Source organism: Eumetopias jubatus, unplaced genomic scaffold (assembly GCF_037043125.1).
Source record: "Eumetopias jubatus isolate StellerSeaLion01/CBP00866 unplaced genomic scaffold, mEumJub1_p1.0 scaffold_11, whole genome shotgun sequence".
Lineage (NCBI taxonomy): Eukaryota > Metazoa > Chordata > Mammalia > Carnivora > Otariidae > Eumetopias > Eumetopias jubatus.
The window spans coordinates 52,836,026-52,855,379 of NW_028274817.1; the positions used below are offsets into that span (position 1 = coordinate 52,836,026).

At 36.3% G+C, this 19,354-nt stretch overlaps 1 pseudogene; it reads left to right on the plus strand.

Annotated features, from left to right (window-relative positions):
• The first annotated feature begins 235 nt into the window (after positions 1–235).
• LOC114207461 (peptidyl-prolyl cis-trans isomerase-like 1 pseudogene) lies at positions 236–12,225 on the plus strand (annotated as a pseudogene).
• Positions 12,226–19,354: the final 7,129 nt, after the last annotated feature.

Genomic DNA, 19,354 nt, shown 5'->3' on the forward strand with positions numbered 1-19,354 from the left:
AAAAAGCTTTTAGTAAGGACTGCAAAAAGATGGTGGAGGAGTAGGGGACCCTATTCCAACCAGTCCCCAGAATGGAGCTGGATATCTACCAGACCACTCTGAACACCCATGAAATCAGCCTGAGATATAAGAAGATAGATCTGGATCTCTACAAACAGAATATTGCAGGCTGTTGGTTTTGAGGTATGAAGTGGGGAGCCGTGATTCCGTGGGCAGATATCAGAGGATAAACAGAATGGGGGAGGAGCCTGGCCATTGGGATCCTAGACTGCCAGTGAGCAATAGCCTCCTGTGCTGTGGATGGGGCACAGACTCACAAAGTGGTAGCAACGGGGAAAGGACTTTAGGGCAGTCCCCGGATGGACACTGGAGCATCAGTGTGGTGTGTGCAAACTGGGGGCAGCTGGCGGTTTTAGAAGCAAAAAGGGCAAAGATGAGTCCCAACCTGGAGGCGAGGACCGGGAGCCCTGCTGAGGGGCACACAACCCAGGACGCTGCAGTTTATAGCAGGACAGACAGAAATGGAGAGAGTGTGGTCTGGAGAGCTCACGGAAGAACAGATTGTGATCTCTCTGCTCTGAGGCAGAGGGTTGGAAATGGTCTCTTCTGTTCTGACTTTCCAAAGAGACTCGGAAAGCCACCAGGGAAAGCCACCAGAGAACAAAAGCCCCCAGAACTGGTTTTCACTGAGCCCATGCTCCACCACAGGGGGTAAGGCAACTCTACCCAAACAGCATGGCAGGCCCCTCCCTCAGAAGACAGACTGGGAAAACAAGAGGCCAGCAACCCTAAGGTCCCTAGAAAACAGGTGCATCTTGCTTGGGTTGTGGTCAATAATTTGGATTCTATACATTTCCTCAACCACCCATCAATAGAATGACTAGTAGGAAGAACACCCAAAATAAGAAAGACTCAGAGATTATGACTTATGCCACAAATTTACAAATGGATTCAGATACAACCAAGATGTCGGAGATGGAATTCAGGCTAGCAGTTGTGAAGACAATAGCTAGAATGGAAAAATCAATTAATGGCAACATAGAGTCTCTAAAGGCAGAAATGAAAGCTGAACTGGCAGAACTTAAAAATAATATCAATGAGATCCAATCTAATCTAGATAATCTAACAGCTAGGATAAGTGAGGCAGAAGAATGAATTAGTGACCTGGAAGACCATTTAATAGATAAAAAGGGAAAAGAGGAGGCCAGGGAAAACCAACTCAGATTCAATGAAAATAGAATCAGAGAACTAAGTGACACCAGGAAATGTTCCAATGTCAGAATTATTGGAATCCCTGAGGGGGTGGAGAGAGAGAGAGAGGACTAGAAGATATATTTGAGCAAATCATAGCTGAGAACTTCCCTAATTTGGGGAATGAAACAAACATTCATGTCCTAGAGGCAGAGAGGACCCCTCCCAAGATCAAGGAAAACAGGCCATCACCCCGGCATGTAATAGTAAAACTTGCAAATCTTAGAAACAAGGAAACCATCTTAAGGGCAGTTAGGGGAAAGAGATTCCTTACGTACAGAGGGAGGAAGATCAGAATAACATCAGACCTATCCACAGAGACCTGGCAAGAGAGAAAGGGCTGGCAAGACATATTCAGGGTACTAAACGAGAAGAACATGCAGCCAAGAATAATTTATCCGGTAAGGCTGTCATTTAGAATGGATGGTGAGATGCATATCTGGCAAGGCTGTCATTTAGAATGGATGGAAAGATGCAGAGCTTCCAAGACCGACAGAAACTGAAAGAATATGTGACCACTAAACCCTCTCTGCAATAAATATTAAGAGGGGTTTTATAAAAGGAGAAAGACCCCAAGAGTGATATACAACAGAAATTTACAGGGACAATCTATAAAAACAATGTCTTCACAGGCAACAGGATGACAATAAATTCATGTCTTTCAAAAATCACTCTCAATGTGAACAGCATAAATGCCCCCATAAAATGGCACAGGGTTGCAGATAGGATAAAAAGACAGGACCTATCCATATGCTGTCTACAAGAGACTCATTTTGAACCTAAAGATACATCCAGACTGAAAGTGAAGGGATGGAGATCCATATTCCATGCCAGCAGACCTCAAAAGAAAGTTGGGATAGCAATTCTTATATCAGAGAAATTAGATTTTAAACTAAAGACTGTACTTAGAGACACAGAAGGACACTATATCATTCTTAAAGGGTCTATTCAACAAGAAGACCTAACAATTGTAAATATCTACGCCCCCAACATGGGAGCAGCCATCTACATAAGCCAACTGTTAACCAAAATACAATCATATTGATAACAATACGTTAATTGTAGAAGACCTTAATACTCCACATTCAGCAATAGACAGATCATCTAAGCAGAAAATCAACAAAGAAACAAGAGCTTTGTATGACACACTGAACCAGATGGACCTCATAGATATATACAGAACATTCCAGCCTAAAACAAGAGAATACTCATTCTTCTCTAGCACATGTGGAACTTTCTCCAGAATAGACCACATACTGGGTGACAAATCAGGTCTCAACCAATACCAAAAGATTGAGATTATTCCCTGCATATTCTCAGACCATAATGCTTTAAAACTGGAACTCAATCACAAGAAAATTTTGGAAGAAATTCAAACACTTGGAAGCTAAAGACTACTCTGCTCAAGAATGTTTGGGTCAACCAGGAAATCAAAGAGGAACTTAAACAATTCATGGAAACCAATAAGAATGAAAACACATCAGTCCAAAACCTATAGCATACTGCAAAGGTGGTCCTAAGGGGGAAATACACAGCCATCCAACCCCCACTCAAAAAAATAGAAAAATCCCGAATATACCAACTAACACTACACCTTAAAGAACTAGAGAAAAAGCAACAAACGATGCCCAAGCCACACATTAGAAGAGAAATAATTAAGATTAGAGCATAGATCAATGAATTAGAAACCAGAAAAACAGTAGATCAGATCAACGAAACTAGAAGCTGGTTCTTTGAAAAAATTAATAAGATCGATAAACCACCCCCCAGACTTATCCAAAAGAAAAGAGAAAGGACCCAAATTAATAAAATTATGAATGAAAGGGGAGAGATCACGACTAACACCAAGGAAATAGAAACAATTATTAGAAATTTTTATCAACAACTACATGCCAATAACTGAGCAATCTGGATGAAATGGAAGCCTTCCTGGAAACCTATTAACCGCCAAGACTGAAACAGGAAGAAATTGACAACCTGAATAGGCCAATAACCAGTAATGAGATTGAAGCAGTGATCCAAAACCTGCCAAAAAACAAGAGTCCAGGGCTTGATGGATTCCTGGGGAATTCTACCAAACATTCAAAGAAGAAATAATACCTATTCTCCAGAAGCTGTTTAAAAAAATAGAAACAGAAGGAAAGTTTCCAGACTCATTCTATGAGGCCAGCATTACCTTAATCCCCAAACCAGGCAAAGACCCCATCAAAAAGGAGAATTTCAGACCTGTATCCCTGATGAATATGGATTCCAAAATCCTCAACAAAATCTTAGCTATTAGGATCCACCAAACATTTAAAGGATCATTCACCATGACCAACTGGGATTTATCTCTGGGATGCAAGCATGGTTCAACATTCACAAATCAATCAATGTGATAGAACATATTAATAAGAGGAGAGATAAGAACCATATGGTCCTCCCAATTGATCCAGAAAAAAACATTTGACAAAATACAGCATCCTTTCCTGATTAAAACTTTTCAGAGTATAGGGATAGAAGGAACACTCCTCAAGTTCATAAACTCCATCTATGAAAAGCCCACAGTGAATATCATCCTCAATGGGGAAAAGCTGAGAGCCTTTCCCTTAAGATCAGGAACACAAGGATGCCCATTCTTGCCACTATTGTTCAACATAGCACTAGAAGTCCTAGCAACAGCAATCAGATAACAAAAAGAAATAAAATGTATTCAAATTGGCAAAGAAGAAGTCAAACTCTCTTTTCACAGATGACATGGTTTTTCTTTTTAATTTTTTTACTGTTATGTTAATCACCATACATCATTAGTTTTTAATGTAGTGTTCCATGATTCATTGTTTGTGCATAACACCCAGTGCTCCATGCAGAACGTGCCCTCCTTAATATCCATCACCAGGGTAACCCATCCCCCCAACCCCCTCCCCTCTAGAAACCTCAGTTTGTTTTTCAGAGTCCATCGTCTCTCATGGTTCGTCTCCCCCTCCGACGTACTCCCCTTCATTCTTCCCCTCCTGCTATCTTCTTCTTCTTTTTTTTTTCGTAACATATATTGCATTATTTGTTTCAGAAGTACTGTTCTGTGATTCAACAGTCTTGCACAATTCACAACGATATCCTCCCCAATGTCTGTCACCCAGCCACCCCATCCCTCCTACCCCCCACCACTCCAGCAACAATCAGTTTGTTTCCCGAGGTTAAAAATTCCTCATAACAGTAAGGTCATATGATACAGGTCTTTCTCTGATTGACTTATTTCACTCAGCATAACACCCTCCAGTTCCATCCATGTCACTGCAAATGGCAAGATCTCATTCCTTTTTATGGCTGCATAATATTCCATTGTGTATATATACCACTTCTTCTTTATCCATTCATCTGTTGATGGACATCTTGGCTCTTTCCACAGTTTGGCTATTGTGGACATTGCTGCTATAAACATTGGGGTGCACGTACCCCTTCGGATCCCTACATTTGTATTTTTGGGGTAAATACCCAGTAGTGCAAATGCAGGATCCTATGGTAGCTTTATTTTCAACTGTTTGAGGAACCTCCATACTATTTTCCAGAGTAGTTGCACCAGCTTGCATTCCCACCAACAGTGTAGGAGGGTTCCCCTTTCTCCACATCCCCGCCAACATCTGTCGTTTCCTGACTTGTTAATTCTAGCCATTCTGACTGGTGTGAGGTGGTATCTCATTGAGGTTTTGATTTGGATTTCCCTGATGCCGAGCGATGTTGAGCACTTTTTCATGTGTCTGTTGGCCATTTGGATGTCTTCTTTGGAAAAATGTCTGTTCAAGTCTTCTGCCCATTTCTTGATTGGATTATTGGTTCTTTGTGTGTTGAGTTTGATAAGTTCTTTATAGATTTTGGATACTAGCCCTTTACTGCTATGTCATTTGCAAATATCTTCTCCCATTCTGTCGGTTGTCCTTGGTTTTGTTGAATGTTTCTTTTGCTGTGCAAAAGCTTTTTATCTTGGTGAAATCCCAATAGTTCCTTTTTGCCCTTGCTTCCCTTGCCTTTGGCGATGCTTCTAGGAAGAAGTTGCTGCGGCTGAGGTCGAAGAGGTTGCTACCTGTGTTCTCCTTTAGGATTTTGATGGACTCCTGTCTCACGTTTAGGTCTTTCAACAAATTGGAGTCTATTTTTGTGTGTGGTATAAGGAAATGGTCCAGTTTCATTCTTCTGCATGTGGCTGTCCAATCAATTCCATTGATCTATGTGTCTGTTTTTGTGCCAGTACCATACTGTCTTGATGATGACCACTTTGTAATGTAGCTGGAAGTCTGGAATTGTGATGCCGCCAGCTTTGCTTTTCTTTTTCAATATTCCTCTGGCTATTCAGGGTCTCTTCTGGTTCCATACAAATTTTAGGATTCTTTGTTCCATTTCTTTGAAAAAAGTGGATGATATTTTGATGGGGATTGCATTGAATGTGTAGATTGCTCTAGGTAGCATTGATATCTTCACAATGTTTGTTCTTCCAATCCATGAGCATGGAATGTTTCTCCATTTCTTTGTGTCTTCTTCAATTTCTTTCATGAGTATTTTATAGTTTTCTGAGTATAGATCCTTTGCCTCTTTCGTTAAATTTATTCCTAGGTATCTTACGGTTTTGGGTGCAATTGTGAATGGGATCGACTCCTTGATTTGTCTCTCTTCTGTCTTGTTGTTGGTGTATAGGAATGCCACTGTTTTCTGTGCATTGATTTTATATCCTGCTACTTTACTGTTTTCCTGTATGAGTTCTAGCAGTTTTGGGGTGGAGTCTTTTGGGTTTTCCACATACAGTATCATATCATCTGCAAAGAGGGAGAGTTTGACTTCCTCCTTGCCGATTTGGATGCCTTTGATTTCTTTTTGTTGTCTGATTGCTGTGGCTAGGACTTCTAATACTATGTTGAATAGCAGTGGTGATAATGGACATCCCTGCTGTGTTCCTGACCTTAGGTGAAAAGCTCTCAGCTTTTCCCCATTGAGAATGATATTCGCTGTAGGTTTTTCATAGATGGCTTTTATGATATTGAGGTATGTACCCTCTATCCCTATACTCTGAGAGTTTGGATCAAGAAAGGATGCTGTACTTTGTCAAATGTTTTTTCTGCATCTATTGAGAGGATCATATGTCTCTTGTTCTTTCTTTTGTTAATGTATTGTATCACGTTGATTGATTTGCGGATGTTGAACCAGCCTTGCAGCCCAGGGATAAATCCCACTTGATCATGGTGAATAATCCTTTTAATGTACTGTTGGATTGTATTGGCTAGTATTTTGGTGAGAATTTTTGCATCCATTTTCATCAAGGATATTGATCTGTAATTCTCCTTTTTGATGGGGTCTTTGGTTTTTGGATCAAGGTAATGGTGGCCTCATAAAATGAGTTTGGAAGTTTTCCTTCCATTTCTATTTTTTGGAACAGTTTCAGGAGAATAGGTATTAGTTCTTCTTTAAATGTTTGATAGAATTCCCCTGGGAAGCCATCTGGCCCTGGGCTTTTGTTTGTTGGGAGATATTTGATGACTGCTTCCATTTCCTTAGTGGTTATAGGTCTGTTCAGGTTTTCTATTTCTTCCTGGTTCAGTTTTGGTAGTTGATACATCTCTAGGAATGCACCCACTTTTTCCAGGTTATCTAATTTTCTGGCATAGAGTTGCTCATAATATGTTCTTATAATTGTTTGTATTTCTTTGGTGTTGGTTGTTATCTCTCCTCTTTCATTCATGATTTTGTTGATTTGGGTCATTTCTCTTTTCTTTTTGATAAGTCTGGCCAGGGGTTTATCAATCTTGTGAATTCTTTCAAAGAACCAGCTCCTAGTTTCGTTGATCTCTTCTACTGTTCTTTTGGTTTATATTTCATTGATTTCTGCTCTGATCTTTATTATTTCTCTTCTTCTGCTGGATTTAGGCTTTATTTGCTGTTTTTTCTCTAGCTTCTTTAGGTGTAGGGTTAGGTTGTGTATTTGAGACCTTTCTTGTTTCTTGAGAAAGGCTTGTATTGCTATATACTTTCCTACCACCTTGGCTGTATCCCAAAGATTTTGAACAGTTGTGTTTTCATTTTCATTGGTTTCCATGAATTTTTTTATTTCTTCTTTAATTTCCTGGTTGACCCATTCATTATTCAGTAGGATGCTCTTTAGCCTCCATGTATTTGAGTTCTTTCTGACTTTCCTCTTATGATTGAGTTCTAGTTTCAAAGCACTGTGGTCTGAAAATATGCAAGGAATAATCCCAATCTTTTGGTATCAGTTGAGACCTGATTTGTTACCTAGGATTTGATCAATTCTGGAGAATGTTCCATGGGCACTAGAGAAGAATATGTATTCCGTTGTTTTGGGATGGAATGTTCTGAATATGTCTCTGAAGTCCATTTGGTCCAGTGTGTCATTTGAAGTCTTTATTTCCTAGATGATCTGTCCATTTCAGTCAGGGGGGTGTTAAAGTCCCCCACTATTATTGTATTGTTGTCAATGTGTTTCTTTGCTTTTGTTATTAATTGCCTTATAAAAGTGGCTGCTCCCATGTTAGGGGCATAGATATTTACAATTGTTAGATCTTCTTGTTGGATAGACCCTTTAATAAGATATAGTGTCCTTCTTCATCTCTTATTACAGTCTTTGTCTTAAAATCTAATTTGTCTGTTATAGGAATTGCCACCCCAGCTTTCTTTTGGTGTCCATTAGCATGGTAAATGGTTTTCCACCCCCTCACTTTCAATCTGGGGGTGTCTTTGGGTCTAAAATGAGTCTTGCAGACAGCATATGGATGGGTCTTGTTTTTTAATCCAATCTGATAGCCTGTAGATCACACAATATTTTATGTAGAAAACCCAAAAGACTCCACCCCCAAATTTCTAGAATTCATACAGCAATTCAGTTATGTGGCAGGATACAAAATCAATGCACCGAAATCAGTTGCTTTCTTATACACTAACAATGCAACTGTAGAAAGAGAAATTAGAGAAACCTTTCCATTTGCAATAGTACCAAAAACCATGATACCTCGGATTAAACCTAACCAAAGAAGTAAAGGATCTATACTCGAGGAACTACAAAACACTCATGAAAGAAACTGAAGAGCACAAGAAAAGATGGAAAAACATTCCATTCTCATGGATTGGAAGAATAAACATTGTTAAAATATCTATGTTACCCAGATCAATCTATAACTTCAATGCCATCCTGATCAAAATTCCAACGACATTTTTCAAAGTGCTGGAAGAAACAATCCTGAAATTTGTATGGAATCAGAAAAGACCCTGAATCACCAAGGAAATATTGAAAAAGAAAAACAAAGCTGGGGGCATCACGTTGCCCGATTTCAAGCTATATTACAAAGCTCTGATCACCAAGACAGCATGGTACTGGCATAAAAACAGACATATAGTTATTAAACACTTTGCCCAAGTTTTGGATAACTCAGGATTATCATTATAAATATTCAGTATTATATTTTTCTATAGCACACAGCCATATTCTGTATCTATTTTTTCATTGCACTCTTTCACTCTGAGCTGTTAAAACTCACTGCTCTCATGTAGTTTGTTGCCAACATTTCTCTGTATATTCTAAATTGGTTACTACATTACTTCTAATCTAGCAGGAAAATAGATAATACAGCTTACTTAAATTGTGGTTTATTTTTTTAAGTAGGCATGAAATGATATCTTGTCTGGAATTTGTTTTAAAATGCTCCAGCAACAAAAGCATGCCAACATAAAAAAGTAAATGAAGCATTGGTAAAATGTCAACAACTGTTGAGCCTCAGTGATGAATACATAGGATTATATTATTCTGTTTTGTGTATCTTTGTAAACTTCTTTAATAAGAAAGTTTTTAAAGAAAAATCCTAGCTAATAAGTATTAAGGAATAATGAAATTAGATAATCACTATTTTTGTAATCATAATGTAATGACTAATTTGGGCAAGAATTGTACTAATGATTCTTTATGCATGGTAAAACCATTGGGTGAAAGGGTATCAGGGAACAAGATATTCACGTGGTCTCAAATTGTCAACTCACAATTTTCTTGTTAATTTCTAAGGGAAAGGTAACTTTAGAGGGAAGAAAGGTACATTTTGAGGCAGCCATCATCTATGTGATTAATTAAATTCCACATCACCAATAATGGGTCAAATTGTAATTATGTGCTTTTTGATGTTATGCAAATACATATCACCTTCGTAGTAATCTTATCAAAAACATTTAATCTGAATTTAATAATGAGGAAGAAATAAGACAAATCCAGTTTGTGCTATTGGTACAAAATAACTGGCTTAAATTCTTCAAAATGTTAATGTTTTGATTGGATATTAAATCAGTTAAAAGACATAACTGATAGATTATTATTAGAATAATTAGGGACATTTGACTATGATTAATATGGTAGACAATATTTTTGTACACATTTAAATTTCTGGGTGTAGTAATAATTTTGTGGTTACGTAGGAGAAAGTTCACATTAAGGGATGCATAATGCTGAAGTACTTGGGGCAAAAGTGTCATAACATCAACAACGTACTCTGAAAGTGTTCTAAAAGTGTGTGTGTGTGTGTGTGTGTGTGTCTACTTAGAGAAAGAAAGCAAATGTAGCAAAATGTTAGCAATTTGTGAATCTTGGTGAGAGGTATTATATGGCTACTCATTCTATTATTTCAATTTCCATGTAAGTTTGGATTTTTTCAAATTAAAATGTTGGGGAAATGTATAAAAAGAAGAAATAGTCAAATAAGTAGGTTTGTGGTAGGAGGAATGAGTAAAATGGGTGAAGGAGAGCAGGAAATATAGGTTTCCAGTTATGGAATGAATAAGTCACAGGTATAAAAGTCACAGCATAGGGAATATAGTCAATGATATTGTAATAGTAGTGTATGGTGACAGATGATACCTATACTGTGGTGAGCATAGCATAACATATAGAGAAGTTGAATCACTATATTGTACACCTGAAATTAATATAACAATGTAACATTGTGTGTCAATGATACGCAAATTTAAAAAATTAAAAATAAATAAAATAAAATGAAAGCACTCAAATTATTCTTTCTAAAATATGAAAATACCTTTATGAAGGAAACAATTACCTATGAATTATATGATTTTTAAAATTGGATTTTTAATCAATGTCTTAATATACACTTAATTAAAATTAAATAGGATGCATATTTAATCTACATGTGCTTGAAAAACAATTTTATCATTATAAAATTAATAAATAAGTAGGTTTATGAGAGCACAGTATAGCCTTTGAAGAGTAAAGTGTATGGGGGCCATTTTCTAGTTACTTATAATCTTATCCTATATATTTGAAATTGCTGAAAATAAGTGGGGAATTACTATATTTAAAAATCATGACAAATTTTATTTAAATTTTGGTAACAAAAATATTTAATTTCCTTTAACATTCTTCCTAAAATTAACAAGTCTGCTTTGCTATCTGATATCCATATTATACTTTTATAATTTTGATTGAAATGTTGTGTTTAAGTGAACCACAGAAATTCATCACCTAATGCTGCTCTTCAGTTTTGCAGACTAGAAAGAGAAATCTAGAAAGAAAATTGATTTGCTTAAAGTCACCCAGATCTCCTTAGTCTCAGCTTTTCCCTTAAAAACAAAGCCCATTAACATTTTAATATTATTTACACATTGAATCCAGGTCAACTTTTGCTTTAAGGGGAACAATTTATTATCAAAAATCAACTCATTTCAAATCTATCAAAAATAAAAGATGTTAAATCTAATCTAAGAAGTAATTTCTTAACTCTGTATCATGTATTAATCATATTATCTGTGTAATTAAGAAATGTACTATAATGTATCTTCATTAGTTCTTTAAGTAAGAAATAAATGGTTTGGCCTTAAGAATAGGTACAGAATTACTCCATACATTTGTGTCAGTAGGACATGTGAATTCATATGACATCTGAGGAAATTAACTTTAATTTCATTTGTAAAGGGGGTCAAGCAAAACAAAAATGGCAATGGCATTGGATATATTTCAGAATGTTGTTCCTTTAAGATTATAAATAGTTACAGAATCATGTGAGCATTAAGAAAAGGTGAAATCTATTGAATTTTTATTAGAAGTAATAAAACAATTGAGAAATTGGAGCCTAATACATATTTGGAATGAAATGTAATTTCCTATTGAGAATCCAAAGAACTAATAAAAAATAAGAGAATTGGACATCCACATGTAGAAGAATGAAACTGGACCACTTTCTTACACCATACACAAAGATAAACTCAAAATGGATGTGAGACAGGAATCCATCAAAATCCTAGAGGAGAACACAAGCAGCAACCTCTTCTACCTCAGCCACAGCAACTTCTTGCTAGACCCGTCTCCAAAGGCAAGGGACACAAAAACAAAAATGAACTATTGGGACTTCAACAAGATAAAAACCTTCTGCACAGTGAAGGAAACACTTGACAAAACCAAAAAACCTACAGAATGAGAGAAAATACTTACAAATGTCTTATCAGATAAAGAGCTAGTATCCAAGATCTATAAAGAACTTATCAAACTCAACACCCAAAAAACAAATAATCCTGGCAGCAGGATTCTCGTGGCTGCACATTGGGTAACATCCCCCCAGATTCCTGGCAGCCACCAAATGTATACTTGGAGACCAGCATGGGGATCATTGTGCTGAAGTTATACTGGAAACATGCTCCAAAGACCTGTAAGAATTTTACTGAGCTGGCATGTTGAGGTTACTACAATGGCACCAAATTCCACAGGATCATCAAAGACTTCATAATCCAGGGAGGTGACCCAACAGGGACAGGTCGAGGTAGTGCATTTATCTATGACAAACAGTTTGAAGATGAACTTCACAGGGGCTTGATGGCAAGCACACCATTTCTGGCTGAGAGTGCCAGGGTATAGGAATGGTGAATCGAGAAGGAATGGTGGAAACAAACTCCCAGGACAGCCCTGTGGATGATGTGAAGATCATTAAGGCATACCCTTCTGGGTAGGCTTGCTGCGGTCTTGGGCACACCCAGATTTTCTGAGATGACCCCAGTGAACCAGTTTCCAGATAACCTAGAATGACACATACTTAAACTTCATTTTGGCCTGGCAAATCACAGAGCTAAGGAGACCTGGGATGTTGGGTGAGTTAGAGATGGAAGTATATTTTAAGAGGACCCTTCTTTTCTCTTCTTCCAGTGCCTAGGTTGACAGAGAATTTGCAGAAAAGCTCATAAATGATCATTCAGGGGGAACAACTCATTGCATATGAGCATACTGCTCTTCCTTGCGTGTGTCTGTTCTGATACACTTGGAAAAAAAATAAAGCAGACTCTGTCATTTTGTAGTGTCTAACAAAACTTATTCTTGCAGAGATTTATATTCTGGCCTACACTGCAGTCTTCAGTGGCTGACAGTCACAGAATTCAAGACCAAGTATTGTTTATCAGCCTTCTTAACTCTGTGCACACCTTATTTCAGTCTGTTACATTTGTTCTTCCAAGGAATGTATGCATCTCCCTATATATTTTCCCTCCCAAAACCAGAAATCAACACTGCTCTTTCTGACACTTAGTCATCCCACACAAAGCCACATTGAATTTTTGCCAAATGAAAAAATGCATCCAACAATCAATTTCTAAGAAGGTGTCAAGTGGGGAATGATAATGTGTAATAATCAAGAAAGGAATTTATTAAAAGGAAAAAGAAACATTGACCATTTTTCCCCCAGGAAGGAGTAGAAATCTGTAGTAAGCATAAGGACAGACTATGAATTCTCCTTAAAAAGCAGTATTGTCATAAAAGAAAGGCACCACTTTTTTTTTAACCTAAGACTAAAGAAACTACGAGATTTTACATGTTAAGTTTTTTAAGTCTTTCTGATTTTTTTTTTACAAGGGGTGGTAAAAGAAAGGAAGTTAACACCTATGTAGTACATAGAACTTCCCAAATAAAATGCCACTGATATTTGAAAAAAAATAACTCAGTCAAGAAATGGGTAGAAGGCATGAACAGACATTTCTCCAAAGAAGACATACAAATGGCCAACAGACAGATGAAAAAATGCACAACATCACTCAGCATCAGGGAAGTACAAATCAAAACCACAATGAGATACCACCCCACTCCAGTCAGAATGGCTAAAATTAACAAATCAGGGAACAACAAATGTTGGCGAGGATGTGGAGAAAGAGGAACCCTCTTACATTGTTGGTGGGAATGCAAGCTGGTGCAGCCACTCTGGAAAACAGTATGGAGGTTCCTCAAGAAATTAAAAATATAGCTATCCTATGACCCAGTAACTGCACTATTAGGTATTTACCCAAAGACACAAACGTGATCTGAAGGGGCACCTGCACCCAAGTTTATAACAACAATGTCCACAATAGCCAAACTATGGAAAGAGCCCAGATGTCCATCAGTAGATGAATGGATAAAGAAGAGGACATCAAAAAGGATGAAATCTTACCATTTACATCGACATGAGGGAACTGGAGGGTATTATGCTAAGTGAAATAAGTCAATCAGAGAAACACAATTATCATATGGTTTCACTCATATGTACAATTTAAGAAACAAAAGAGAGGATCAAAGGGGAGGGAGGGAAAAATAAGACAAAATCAGAGAGAGACAAACAATAAGAGACTCTTAACTATAGGAAACAAACTGAAGGTTGCTGGAGGGCAGATGGATGGGGGGATGGGATAACTGGGTGATGGGCATTAAGGAGGGCATGTGATGTGATGAGCACTGGGTGTTATATGCAATAGATGAATAACTGAACTCTACATCTGAAACTAATGATACACTATGTTAATTGAATTTGAATAAAATAAATTTTAAATATAAATAAATAAATAAATAAATAAAAGCTGTGGAAGAACACATTAGAAAAAACATACTGAAAGTAAAAATTAAGATGCAGAAGGTACAGAATTTGTTAATAAATCCTAAAGTGCAGTCAGAATCAGATAACATTAAGATGTCCCCCATTTGACACTGATAATCTTTCATTGATTTGATTTCAAGGGGATTAAGAGTACACTTATCTTGATGAACACTGAGTAAATATGGAACTGTTGAATCACTGTATTGTACACCTAAAACTAACACTGTATATTAACCATATTGGAATTCAAATAAAATAAATAATTTAAAAAAGTAAATATTGCTTTTTTCTGCCATTTAGTAGTATAGAAATATTTTTCCAACAGTGTTAAAAGAGAATGAAAATTGGCCTAAATTATTTCTCTATCTTACTTCATTTATGCATTAAATTCCAATTTAATAAATATTCTGAAATAAGATTTCAACATTTCAGATATTTCACACAGAAATTATTGAATCCTCAGAGAGCTGAAGTTATTTTAAGATAAAAGGTATGGATGATTTTCATTCTGAATAGTTGAAACAAGGACTAAGAAGGGGCCAGATTCTTACAGAGTAAAGACATTTTCAAAGCTCCTTTTGTTGAAGATTAGTAAAATATATTATTTCCTTAAATGAGAACTGTGGAGTTTGATTCTTCCCACATTTGAAGAGTGTTTGTGATCAAGTCCACAGGGCTATGGAGATAAAAATGTGATTTACCCTAAAATGTAATGACTAGCATATGCAACAGTACTACTGTTTTAGGCAGCTCTATTTTTTTTTATTATGTTATGTTAATCACCATACATTACATCATTAGTTTTTGATGTAGTGTTCCATGATTCATTGTTTGTGCATAACACCAGTTCTCCATGCAGAACGACTGGCAGCTCTACTTTGATAAAATTTTACACCTATCAAAATAAGGAAAAAAGAAGCACACTCTCCATGATGTATTTTATTAGTTTTTTTAAGATTTATTTATTTATTTATTTATTTATTTAAGAAAGAGAGTGAGCGAAAGAACACGAATGGATGGAGGGGCAGAGGGAGAGGGAGAAGCAGAATCTCCGCTGAGCAGGGAACCCAACTGGGGACTGGGTCCCAGGACTCCAGGATCATGACTTGAGCCAAAGGCAGAAACTTAACCGACTGAGCCACTCAGGCACCCCTCCATGATGCATTTTAGTTTCAAACTGATAACCCCAATAGAACAAAAGAATTGTCATAAAGCATTTTGATAACCTTTCTTCATAAAAAAATTACACATTTGCAAAATAGAGAGCTGATTTTTGAGTCTGTGTAATAATTTATTTCTGATTGAAGGTGGAAGTATTTAGATGTGTTCATTTTTGATATTCAGAAATGAACAGCTAAGCTAAAGAATAAAGACAGGCAAACAGAACCCATTTTTTAAAAGTGAGTATGTCTAAATTAGATCTCAAATTCTCAATATTTCATGATTCAAGTGTAAAGCCTTTGTAGAAATGTACAGAAGTTCCAAATTGTATAGAAAATATAACCAGAAAATATTTATTTCAAAATATCCATGCATTGATTTATATATATATGTATATATATATCATAATACAATAAACTTAAACTAAGAATACTTGCTGACAAGTGTAGGCATTCAGTAAATGATACTCACTCTTATTCTGATTATTCATATTTATTATAAAAACTTTATATTTTAATTGTTCTCAAGTTTTCTGTAAATGTAATTTTGTCTCTAGTGGATATTCATAGACTCAAATGCATTGAAAATCATTGCAATAAATAAGATGGTTCTGGAAGGCTTGGGTGAAATCAAATAACAAATTAAGAGAATTATTTGTTTGCTTTTAACTTGTTTTGGAATCATTATCAACACAGCCCTAATGTATTAAGTGTTAGAAAATGTGGTAGGAGATATACTAATCTGATATGGTTGGAAAATACTTGATATAGTGCCTCAGCTTGTATCTCCATGGAAATTCTGAAATAATCACTGGGACTAAAACCACTATTAACAACTAGCTTAGCTGCAGCACATGTTCAAAGGAAATAAATATGATTTTTTAGTAGATCTTTCAAGATGCTGAAAAGTTTTGATTTAGTGGTTATTTCTGAGCTGCAAATTATGTAGACCTACTATACAGTTGAAGGATGGTAAAGTACTTGCTACAAAACAGAGAGAAATGCAAGTTAGCAAGCACATAACCAAATTGGCTTGTATTTATTACAGGGAATAACATTTCATTGTTAATGAAAACATTCGGAGCTGCCTATTGTCAAAGCCACTGATTCCAATATTTGTTTTACTTTCAAAACTGCTTTTTAAGCATATGTTGACATTGTAGACAGTCTCCATGTTTGGAGGAGGGGATTAAATGAAAAGTGTTAATATACAGATCTATACATCTCTTTCTGAACATTGTACAGAGTTTGTACTTTCCTACTTATTGAGTCTAGCACTATGCTAGGCATAGTATGTGTTTTACTTCATTAAATCCTCATAGAAACCTTGTGAGATAGGTATGATGCCTATATTAAAAATGAAAGACTGGGTTCTGAGCCTCGGAGTTTGAGTATAGGAAAATCACAGAGGTAGTTATTTGTAGAGCTGAGACTAGAAAACAGGTGTACCCAAGGTGTCTGGTAAATAGTGGATCTAACATCTAAATAACAAATAAACCAGATTTGTTCTTGTTTTTTGTTTTTGTTTGTTTGTTTGTTTGAAGTAAGCTCCATACCCAGCATGGAGCCCAAAGCAGGGCTTGAGCTCATGGCCTTGATCAAGACCTGAGCTGAGATCAAGAGTTGGTTGCTTAACCAACTGAGCCACCCAGGTGCTCCCCCCTCCCGATTTGTTGCTTTTGATGACCTCACGCTGACCAGAGAGCTATCAAGTTATGGCAGATATTCAGACACTGTCAGGAGCAGGAATTTCCAAGTACTAACTTGTTAATGGTATGACCGATCTTAAAACCCTAAGCTCTGTACTAGTTATCTTAGACAGTAATGGATCTAAATTTAATTAAGAAAAATGAGAGGTTGGGGGCACCTGGGTGGCTCAGTTGGTTAAACATCTGCCTTTGGCTCAGGTAATGATCCCAGGTCCTGGGATCGAGCCCCGCATCAGGCTCCCTGCTAAGCAGGTAGCTTGCTTCTCTCTCTACTCCTCCCCTTGCTCATGCTTTCTCTCTCTCTCTCTCTCTCTCTCTCTCTCTCTCATTCACACACACACACACACACACACACACACACACACACACAAATAAATAAAAAAAATCTTAAAAAAAGAAAAATAAGAGGTTCTAAGCAGAATGTGTTTGCTTATCTTAAAGTTTACACTTGATGGTCAGAAAACTTGGTTCACAGTTCCAATTTGCCTACTTACTACCTCTCCTGACTTGAGAAAGTAACCTAATGGCTCTAGAATTTAGGTAACATGTTTTTAAAAATGAGAATAATAACAAATTGGCACATATTCTTAAACAAGTGGTTTTAATGATTATATTAAAAAAGTGAAACTTTTGGAAAAGTGTTAGTTCCAGTAAAGTTTAAATATAGTTATCATAACACAGCAATTTCACTCCAAGATATATACCCAAAGAAAATGAAAATGTATGTCTACACAAAAATGTGCACATAGGTGTTCATAACAGCATTTTTCATAATAACCAAAAAGTGAAGACAACCCAAAGGTCCATCAACTAATGAATGGATAAACAAACTGTAATATATCCATACAATGGAATATTATTCAGCAATAAAAAGGATAAAGTATTGATGCATGTTACACAATATGGATGGACTTTTAAAACATTGTGCTAAGTGAAAGAAGCCAATCACAAAGGGCCATGTAACATATGATCCTATTTATATAAAATGTCCCAAATAGGCAAATCCATACAGACAGAAAGCAAATTAGTATTTGGCAAGGAATAGTGAGAGAGGGAATTGGGAAGTATAGGGTTTGTTTTGGGGGTGATAGAAATGTTCTGGAAGTAGATAGTGGTGATGGCTGCACAACTCTTAGAATATAATTAAAAAACACTGAATTGTACACTTTAAAATGGTAAATTGTATGGTGTGTGATTATATCTCAATAAAGCTATTAAAAAACGAAAAATCAAAACATTCTGCAAACTAAAAATAGTTGTAAGTTTTAACTATCATTATGATTATAAAGCAATGATAGATAGAATAAAGTCAAACTATCTCTGCCCTTTTAATGTCATCTAGATTTTTACCTGCCTAATACACCCTCTACTAGTCTAACAATGGAATCCTCAATCCTCCTCAAATACTTTTACCAGCTGAACCTCATCCTGTAAATCATAGTTGAGAACATATTGATTTCCTACTTAGTAATTAAACTGACCGTGACAAAGCACATATATCATAGGCATGGCTCCCCTACCAAGGAGGCAACTGATTACTTAGGAGTCTCAGTGGTTATGTCTCTTAGCAGAATAGACACATTTCAAAGTACATAAATTTGGTAGGACTAAAAGTTCAAAGGTATAGATTGTGTAATCAGCCTCTCTTAAAAAAGGAAAATTTGGCTGAGTGTTAATTGCAGTAGTATTTCTGACTGCTAATTATAGCAGTATTTCTGAGAATGTTCATTAGGATTTGACTGTGTGTGTGGAGTAGAAACATAAAAACTTGAAAATCCATTCACCAAACCAAGCCAAAAAAATTCAAGGTTAGGTCAGTTGTTTCCAGTGCTTCCAGTTCTCAAGACAAGAAACAGCTGGTTTACAGGTTGGACTACAACCCCTCAGGGCTAGTAACCCATACATGTATAATAGGACATTAACTGCAGTGCTAATCTTTTCCTCTCAGCTAAAAATAATAAAGTTCATATTTGTATAGCAGCTAATCAAAAGGTATTAGAAAAATAATCAAGGGCTGGTGTGCTTTTGATTGACCAGACTGCTTCTCAGCAACATGTGCCCTCTTTACCAAACTTATTATAATAATTTTCTGTCTCTTCATTTGGTCATTCTTTTCTGGTTTTATTGATATTATTCTCTCATATCAAATTCACTAGCCTTCCTGCTCTCAAAATTAAAGGAGTTCATCTCTGAAATAAGCATCAAATGATTCCCACATGCAGTTAATTATAACAGTCATACTTTCCCTATTTAAAGAGGGACAAAAAAACCCTACTGACTGAAAATGTTAATATTCATGAAGCCATTCATGCAGTTTATCCAGCTAAACATAACCAAAATATATTATGTATTCATGCTTTTTTTTGCTCTTTTATCT